We start from the raw sequence: 10,439 nt of genomic DNA, 5'->3' as shown, positions 1-10,439 counted from the left end.
CAGCCAAGTGCGGAAGGGATGTCTCATCTCTCTCTCCCTCCCTCCCTCTCTCTCTCTCCCTCCCTCCCTCCCTTCTTCTTCTTCTCTCTCTCTCTCCGCCCTCTGTAAAGGCAGGCAGGCTTTGTGAATGGGGAACCCCTGCAAAGACCCCGCTGCTGTTGAGAAGAGCTATAGGGCAGGCTGCTCCATGCATGAGCATGAGGAACAGGCACATAAAAACAAAGAATACATGTTTTATTTGGCATCTGTCTCTGCGGCTTACAAAATAAAAGCATGTATTGGACGCTCAGATGAACGAGTTTGGTTAAGGGTGACTTAGATGCCACAAATTCTGAGTTCTCTGGAGCACATTTCTGATGGAAGTAAAAAAATATTGCATGTAATCATCTAAGCAGTTGCTTCTGAAGAGGGAACACTGATGGAGGATGAGGATGACAAATTAAAGCAAAAACTAACAAATAGTACGATCGTAGAGTTTATTTTTATTCAAGCTTGTAGTTTTGTAGTTTCTATCTTTTCGTATTTCTTAATGTCAGACGTTGATCGCCTGTTTCTGTTCATTAACGTTGGTGGACTGTGTTAGCAACAGCTACAACAATGGGAATAAATCCAAGACTTAAAGGTTCAGTGTGTAAGATTTGTTTGGACTTACTAACACCTACGCCTTCCCAGGAGTGTATAAGTACTGTGCTGGCCAATAAAAACACAAAAACGGAAAGGCCTTGTGGTCGCCAGTGTTTGGTTTGTCTGTTCTGGGCTACTGTAGAAACATGGCGGACTGTGTGGAGGAGGGTCTGTAGATATAATATAAAGGTTTCATTCTAAGGTAACAAAAACAACAATTCTTACTTTCAAGCGATTATACACTACAGTAAACATATGAATAAGACATGATCAATATTATGAACATTATATTTACTTTCTGCTGATACGTCCCCCTAAATCCTACACACTGGACCTTTAATGAAGTCATTCTTGACAAAGTCTGACATGTTGCATGACATACATATATGTAATATTATCAATGACCCAAACCAATAATGTGAGGTTATGTTCCCCGGAACAGCTTCAATCCTCTTGGAGTCTGTTTATCTCTCCCGGAGGCACGAACAGCATTCCTCCAAACATTTTCCCTATTTGGTGTTTTGATGGTGGTGCAGCTTGTTGGTCCTGAATCTCCCATCACTGCACATGTTGGGTCGTGATCTGGTGTCTGAAGACCACAGCATATCACTCCTGTTGTTTTCACACTTATTGAACCATGAATTGGTCACCTGTTTATATATTTGCTTCTGTTGTAATGATGAGGACCAGAAGTTCATGCAGCCTGGGCTCTTGTGCTTGACACTATCACTCCACTATGACACCACAGGACTCTGGTAAGGTGTGGAAACCTCTCCATATGTTGCCCCAATTAAAGGTGCACTATGTAGTTTGGGGAAGAAATTTTAAGATCTTCATTGACTGTTTTTTTTTATGCCTAAACTAAAAAAAAAAAGTATTTTCATGACTGAATAAACTAAATAAACAAACTGACCGTAAAGGACAACACTATTCTGTTTTACTTTGTTTATATGTGGCAGACCCTGCCACCTTTCTAGCTTCAAACAGTGTTCTTGGGACCTTATTTTCCTCCGAGAACAGCTTGTTTGTTCAGTTATTGACACAATTTTTCATTTTTCCTCATAACTATTTTAAACATTAAAATTCTGAGTTTTAATTTCTTCTCCAAAAACTACACAGTGCCCCTTTAAAAGAGGGGGCAGGCGGCACCACTCCGCAGATGGAAGATGATTTGTGTTTACACATCCTCAGACAGATAGGATTGTTTTGTAACTAATAGTTGGATTAATGGAGAAATAACTGATTGATCTGTTGTCACAAATAGCAGTGGAATATAAAATGGTGGGGTTACAGTATCTAATTTTGATCATACTACTTGGTCTCAGTATATGCAACCAGTATGGCCTGTAACACCCAACAAGAAGAAGCAGAAGCATAGCTGATTTCACACTTAAAATTACTTCAGTTTATTTTAAGTGCAAATCACCCAGAGTCTCTGCGCACTTTACAAGTCAGAAAAAACAGCAAAACACAATATTACACTACATTGTATATATTATATACTCCTATGCACAGATAGCTGAACAAGCACAGGTACATAGAATAACACATTAGAAAGAGAATTAGACAATAAGAGAGTACAAAACACAATGCAATGTCCGACTCTTGTTGGTGATACTAAACTTGAATTTGAGGCAAAAAACATATGATTGGTTTGAGGGTGGGCACCATAGAAAAATAAATATTATTTAAATATTACAGTAACGTGATGACGTTAATGAACATACACATACTTGAAATCCAATAAATTTTTACACCTGTTTATCCCAATAAATTAATTTATGACCTATTTTCTAAAAATATACTATATTTTCCCCAAGTATTCAGGGGCTCACACTGTCCAATATTTATGTTTTCTTCGTTTGGTGATGAGAGCTGTGCTGGACGATATCTCTGGCATTAAAAGATTCAGTAACTTGCATCCAGTGGTGGACTGTAAGTACATTCACTCAATTTGTACTTAAGTACAATTTTGAGTATTTTCTTTCTATGCTACTTTATACTTTTTACTCCACTACATTTTGTTGACTACATTAGTTACTTTGCAGATTCAGATTATTAATTCACAATATAAATCAACCGAAAATTACAATGTTATTGATTAAGTGACCCAGCAGTATGTACAGTTATTACAATTAGCTCCACCTTTACCAGCTGCAACAATAAAGGGACTAATTATAATCTAGTAATATACATTAATATGATTCTGAGATGGACCGTTCTGTGTAGAATGAGTAGTCGAAGGTTTCAGTATATTTTACTGTAAGATTTTAGTAAGATTTTGAATGCAGGACTTTGACATGTAACAGAATATTTGTACACTGTTGTTTTTCTACTTTTACTAAAGTGAATTAACTGAAAACTTCTTCTACCATGGCCTCAAGAGGAGGGGGACATAGACAACTGTTTGCAAAAAATAAAACAAAAAAAACCCCACAGTTATCACAGCTGCCATAATAAACAGGTCAGAGGCCATTGTTAAATGTACTTAAAGGTCATATTCAAATCTGTTATTAGTACACTTATTTCATATGGCATTCCCCTCAAACCCTCTGAGAAATTGTCCAAGTGTGTGTAAACTGCTCCCCCTAGTGTCCTAAGAGTATACATGCATCCATCCGTCAACACTATCTGTGCTCCCTGAAATAAATGTGTCATGTCTTGATGTCCCATTGTTTCTCATTCAGAAGGCCTCAGTAAAGTTGATTGTTAATGATTTGACTCTGCAGATGTAAGTAAATGAAAGTAATGATTTTAAAGTCAAAGCACAGACAGTAATGGAGTTGTCAAAACTGAAAACGAATGTTATTTGCAGTGAAAAATAAATCCCTTTATGGGGAAATACATGTTTATGTGCACGCTTGAGTCAGAAGTTGAACGTAAGACCAGAAAATGGACATCAGAAGTTAGTTTTGATTCATTTTTGGTCTTTTAAAATGATTAGAAAGCTGCACTCACCAGATCCAGACCAGGTGCCAGAGCAAGTCTTGACCGAGCTTAGATGTATAAAGCTCTCGTGTTGTCTGTGCATGTGTCTACACAATCTATGCAATCTATCATGTGTGTTTTCTCTGACATGGCTGCTATGGTTACGCTTCTTTTTGATGTTTCATGCAAAAAAACCCCCCAAAAATGAAAAAGCTACTGAGGATAGCAGACATGAATGTTTAAGAAGCACGGCTGTTCCCATGTTCTCTGGACTGACCCGCTGCCAAAGATTCACCCATCCTCTCTCTCTCTACACACACACACACACACACACACACACACACACACACACACACACACACACACACACACACACACACACACACACACACACACACACACACACACAAACACACACACACATGGCAGGGCATATGACTGTCAGCAATGACAGATGTCCTGACAGTCTGGAAGTCTGGAGGCGTTGGTTGTGGTTGTTGTCCTGCAGGGCTTTGACACACGATGTATCAGCATACATTAGACACATGTCACAGTGATACTGCTCTATCTTCTCCCTGCCTTTTGTTTGCAACCATCTCGACAAAAGAGCCACGTTCGTTGTCTCTTTTGCTGGGATTTCAGACAGGAGGAAGGTGGTGATATTTTTGATCCCACCTGTTCTGGCCCCAGTTTGGTTGCACTGTCTACAACACGTCTGTAAAGATTCTCATTTTCAAGCCTTTATATGCTGTGAGGAGACATCCTTTATGTCTTGTGCCATAATGATTTGATTCACATTTCTTGACGCCTACATTAGGATCTCCCCAGTGCATCATAATTAAGCCTTTTATAGCACAGTAAGTGTGGTAGATAACTGAAAGTAGGGCTGAGAAATCATTTAGTCACTTTTTACATGGTGAACTTAGAAATGATAAACTGATTTCTTGTGCACATCTTCATCCTAAGAAGAGAAGTAGTGTAATTATGTAAAAGGCATCTAAATCTTTTGGGTACATGTAAGGAGATGTGGTGTAGTGTTATTTGTCAGAGCACAAATGAAAAGGCTCAACAAAACCCTGCAAAAGAAAACTGGAAATGTTGATCAATTTATGGCCTTAAATTTGCTCACTTACTGACTCAATGGATGGATTATTTAATTAGTTTGTATTCTGATGTCTTCACAACTATAAAGAATATGTTTTGCCAGTGATGAAGGTTTGAAAATCAGGTTGTGACAATTCAATCTTTCGTTTTTCATCCTCATTTAGATCATTTCTTTGTTTGAAAATATATACGAATCATTTCAGATCTGGCTTATATGATTTAGTTTTGTCCATGAAACAATAAATTAGGTGGTGCATTCACTCATTTCACATTCATATCATCTTAAGATGCCATTTCCCTTTCTGAGTTTTCTAACCTGGTGCAGTCTGAAAGGTGTCGCATTGTGTGCTGCAGTTCAGCTGCTGACCACTAGGCTGCACTAGAACACCACAGAACAGAGAGGAAGGCTGAGAACAACATGGAGACCTGAGCTCAACACTGATTTAATAATACAAATGGAAATACATTTTATTTTAAGCACCTTTCAAGTCAACCAAGGACACTTTACAAATCCTTATAAGGCAGTCAGTATACCAAAATGAAAATACAAAGATCAACAACAGCGATGACAAATATCCACACAAACAAAAGAATACATTAATGATAAACATAATATATTATGCTGTAATATACTGTGTTTAATGTTCTCTTAATATCTCTGCCCCTGTAAAGTGTTCTGAACTGCCTTGTGTCTGAATGGTGCTGTGTAAATAAACATATGACGCACCAGGAAAAGCTAAAATAAAAAGGTAAGCTTTCACTTGAACGGAAGCAACAGATGTGCACTGGAGGATAATATTCCAGAGGTTAGTGACCAGAACAGAGGTTCAGAGGAACGTAGTGTGTGAGGAGAAAGCCATGGAGATAAACTGTCTAAAGCCTGTGAATGTGAGTAATGGATCCAAACTGAATGGAAATGTTTGCATGACCCAAATTATTATCAACTGAAAACCAAAGGATCTCTTAGCTGATAGAGAGACGGAGCCGGGACACCCTGGTACATATGTTGTATAAAAGCCTTCTGTAACAAATTAGCTGCAGTTGTAGCATAGCTAATTAAAAGGTGAGAGGTTAAAGGCACAAACTATTCTATATGATGGAGTCTTGATGATGAATTGAGGAGTCTCACAGCCTGGGGAGTGAAGCTGCTCTGTAGTCTGGTGGTACAGCAGCAGATACTTCTGTATCTTTTGTCAGATGGCAGCAGGGTGAACAGACTATGGCCGGCTGGGTGTTGTCTGTCAGTATCCTTTGGACTCTGTGCAGACATCTCACCTCACCGATGTCACTGATGCTCTGTAGATGGTACCAGTGATGTTCTGGGTGATTTTAATCACCCGCTGTAGAGCCTTCCTGTCCTGGGCCGTGATGAACAATGTCAGTTTGTGATGCTTCCAGTCAGGATGTGTCCTTTCTCTCTTTAAATGTGTGTCACGTTAGCCTCAAATTTAAAATTTGGCAGCTCCAGTGCAGTAACTCTGAGAGGGGTTGAATGATCAAAAGATGGCTGGATTCCATCCAGTTTAAGGGTCCTGGTATTGTTAATGCTGGTTCAGTGGCTTCTGCAATAAACCAGACTGATGTTACTAGTAACACTTGAGATTTTCCTGCCATAAGAAGTCAAAATGTCTGCTGTGAAAAGGGTGTAGGAGATGACATTTACAGGCTCAAGACTGCCTTTAAAACGTCATCATTTGTAAATCAACATTAGCACTAACAGACCACCAGTTCAGGATTTTGGGGGTTGTTCGATAGAAATAAAAACCTTGATATTGTCCGTGTGAATTCTGGAGTGATCGTTGGGTGTTGAAAGAGGAACAAAAGACAAAATGACTCAAACGTGGCTCTGCACTCCAAAGCAAAACATTATTGTGGACTCAATAACGCCTGAGAAAAGACTTGTAGACTCCGTTATGCTGCATTATGAAATAAGCTTCCACTTCCAATTCCCCTCCCAGGATTTAACAAATGGAGGCAGCCGGTTGATCAGCACTAAATGGAGAACAGGGTGTCCCTGTCTTCCTGGAGTCTTGTGGGTTTGAGTGTATTGCAGCAGCTTGTGTGTGTGTGTGTGTGTGTGTGTGTGTGTGTGTGTGTGTGTGTGTGTGTGTGTGTGTGTGTGTGTGTGTGTGCGTGTGTCTGTGTTGACAGACAGTGACGGGGACAGTCAGCAAGGCAGGATTGAGCAGGAGAAAAGGCCCTGAATGTTCCTGGGACTGAACGGGATCAGGACAGGAGAGGAAGAGGTTTTAGCAGAGAGGCAGGGGAGGAGGAGGAGGGTTAGAGCTTCAGAGGAGAGAGACTGGAGAGATGGGGCTTAGAAGTTTGGTATTCGTGACTGTGGGGCTCAGTCAGCAGGAGCTAAAGCCCCTCTGAGACCTCAGACTGTTTAATTCAATTCTATATGAATGGCAGTGTTCATCGCATGCATTCCTGTGTGGAGGATGTTCCTTTTTTTAGTGTGCGTCCTGGATGTTAAACCTCACTTCCATGTGTAAATATCTGCACTGCACCGAAATGATTCATGGATTGAATTAAATATAATCACAGATCCAGCAGATTGAAGGCTGGAGAGGAGAATGGCGGAGTTAATAGAAAGAGAAGAGCTCCGATGCTTAATGTGGTGATAACAGAGCGCCGCATTGTAATACAATCAATAGCCTGTGTGAATAATGCATCGGCCTCCCCATCACATTATGCATTGCTGATGTCAAAACTTGTGATTCATTCTTGTCCGTTTGTCAATTTACAGAATCTCCGGCACAGGCAATGAATCGATTTCAGTTTCCAGCTCATTTTGATCAGGCTGCTTATTATTATTCTGATGTGGGGTCAGCCGAGACGTCTTTGGCAGGGGATTACATGTTTATCACGCAAGTAATAACAAACAAAAGTGTGATTAAGTTACTTTTCTCCGAGTGGTATGTTTGCATATCTGTAGCTGTGTGTGTGTGGGTGTGTACAGTATGTATGTTCATGCTTATTTGTTGCCGCTCGTACCCTCCAGTGAGATGCAGCAACCATCAAAGAGCCAATTTAGAGAGCTGCTCTGCCTCGTACACATCACTCTGTTACAGCCTCACACACAGCGGTTCAGATACATGAGTTTGATTATATATAATGCTGGTATCATTGAAGTTCCTCCCAGCGGCTCAGACCAAAATGTGATTAAAACACGTTTAAAAAAACAAAAAAGCAAAATAATATATAGCTCTGTAGCCGAGCACCTGCCACAAACATGTGTTGCCGGGTTGCCTTCGTGAACCAGAAACGTTGAGTTCATGTCATATTGGACTTCCTGTCATTACAGACTGCTGAGTGTAAACAACATGTCAATCAACCTCCTGGTGATGAGGAGTAGGATGTGTGTGAATGTTTGTCAGGCTCCATTTTCTTCAACGTGGCGTCATGAAGCGTTTGCAGCAAACATCTTCCGGGAAACCACCGCAGTCAGGAGCAAAAGGGGTTAAACTCAAACTGATGAGTTATGTTTATGATGTTACAATCGACTGTACTTTGAAGAGAGGCTGAAGTCTGTTTTTTGATTTTAAGAGATGGTTTTGGATCAAAATGTTCCAGTGAGTGAAACCGTGAAGTGATGAACAGCAGCTCTTCTGCTTCTTGTGTGGCAGAGAAAATAAGCAAAAGCCTGGGCGATATCATATTGCCAATATTTTTAGGCTATATCGCGATACGTCTTATATGTCTTGATATTTTGAAATCTTCTCAAAAGCCCTTCATAAATGCTAAGACTGAGTGACAAAATTAATTTCACAACATTTTCGACCAAATACCTCAATATTGAGATTGCAACATTGTAGGGATGAATGTTGGTACTTTCACAATAAACTGATAAATAATCCTTAGTGATGACTAAGTGGGTCAAGACAAATATAAAACCAGGAAAGACCATAACGATATCCAGAGTCTAAAAGACCATATACAGTATCGTCTCATATCACAATAGCAATATAACATCCATATATTGCCCAGCCCTAACAGGCAAGACTGTGTTATACAAGAACGAAATGATGATAAACAAAATAAAGGCTATTGCCGAATGTTTGGATTTGGTCTTTGTTAAGTATCTTCAGGACCAGAGGACACACTGTCATATTGCTTGTTTTGTCTGACAAACAGTCCAAAACTAAAAACGTGTCATTCAGTTTGCAGTGATATCAAAAGGAGAAAAGCAGCGAATCCTCACATTTGAGGCTGCAAACAGAGAGTGTTTGATATTTTTGTCGACGATGATTGTGCTACTGAATAATTGTTCCAGCACCATTGCACTCTGTAGAGTGCGTACCTCCGCCGAGGCCCAACAGTCCCCTTTATACGCATCAAATTGTACTTAAAGATATCTAAATATGCCTGATTTATTTTTTTAATCAAGACCCATGCATTATTCTCTGAGAAATTAACAAAAATGTCAAAAAAACACCTATATGCCTGGATCCGTCCCTTTGTCCAGATCCGCACCAAAAGTGAATGGGGTCTATTCCTTGCCGAGATCCATCCTCCATCCTAGTCTTGTGGAAATACTTTCAACAGATTTTGCGTAAGCCTGCTGACAAACCAACCAACAAATGGACACGGGTGAAAACAAACTGTTTGTAAGCACCCAACTTGCCAGGATATATGTTAGCTACTATAATGTGTTTCTGCAAACATCAGATATGTTGAAACTTTTCATTTCTTTATGCAGCAACTTTATGTTTCTTAATGTTTCATTTTCAAGTCAATGTTGTGACATCACTGTGGCCGTGCTCTGGTTAGGTTTGTGCACGACATATCACTTTGTTAGGGTTAGGTAAAGTTCATGTTTTAGCTTAAAATACCTGGAAATGTCCTGAGGTCTTGTGACAAATGACCAATTGTATTGCCACAAACACAGCTGAAAATTGTCCTGATGAAACGTTTAATAACACCACGTCCCTTTGTTTGACACGTACGGCAGAAATATTTAAATGATGCGTATTTAATGTACGAATCTGAGTATTTGAATCTGGTTTGTAGAAACATTAAATTGCCACCATTTTATTCTGGTGACTGGGCTGTATGTAAAGGTAAGTTCAGCAGTTTTTCAATGTATTCTATGGAAACTCAATCACTGAAGATATACTGCAGGAATTAAAACCCTGTATCCCTTCATCATATGAGATTGTAGACATTGTTGCTCTTTTGTAATGTGTTGCTGTAAAAGCTGAAAAACACTCGATGGTGAAACTGTAATTTACCATTTGTCATCACGCATTGTTTTTGACAATTTTGCAAAGCGTTATCATTGGTTCAGCTTTGTCCCAGCATCATAAAACATTGACTGCAGGTGTGTATATTTGTGGGGATAACACCATCTGTCAAACACCAGACCCAACAATAACAGCAAGACATGGGAATATACAGAAACTCTGCACCCGTGTCACTTCCTCCTTTATGTCACCGTCTTTATACCACTATTATTTCTTCCACCTGAGGCTTCACTTCTCTCGCATTGATTCAGGGTGACAAACCAGCGCAGGCATCACTGTAAATGCATCCTGTCTGATTATGTGTTTTTGTGTTATGCGGTGAACGTGACCTCCTTTTAAATGACTGGAATATTAAAGAGTAAACAGAACCTACAGAGCCCGGATGGAGACGCCAGCAGGCAGCTGCTCCTCGCTCTGTTTTATCATCCCATTTTTCTCTTTTTTCTGAAATATAAATAAGCAGAGAAACCTGACAGAAGTCGCTCGAACTGAAAGAAAACACACACATGCTCGTGCGCACAAAGGAGGCGTTTG

Source organism: Pagrus pagrus, assembly GCF_965226575.1.
Source record: "Pagrus pagrus genome assembly, chromosome: 16".
NCBI classification, from domain to species: domain Eukaryota; kingdom Metazoa; phylum Chordata; class Actinopteri; order Spariformes; family Sparidae; genus Pagrus; species Pagrus pagrus.
This window is presented reverse-complemented; position numbering follows the sequence as displayed.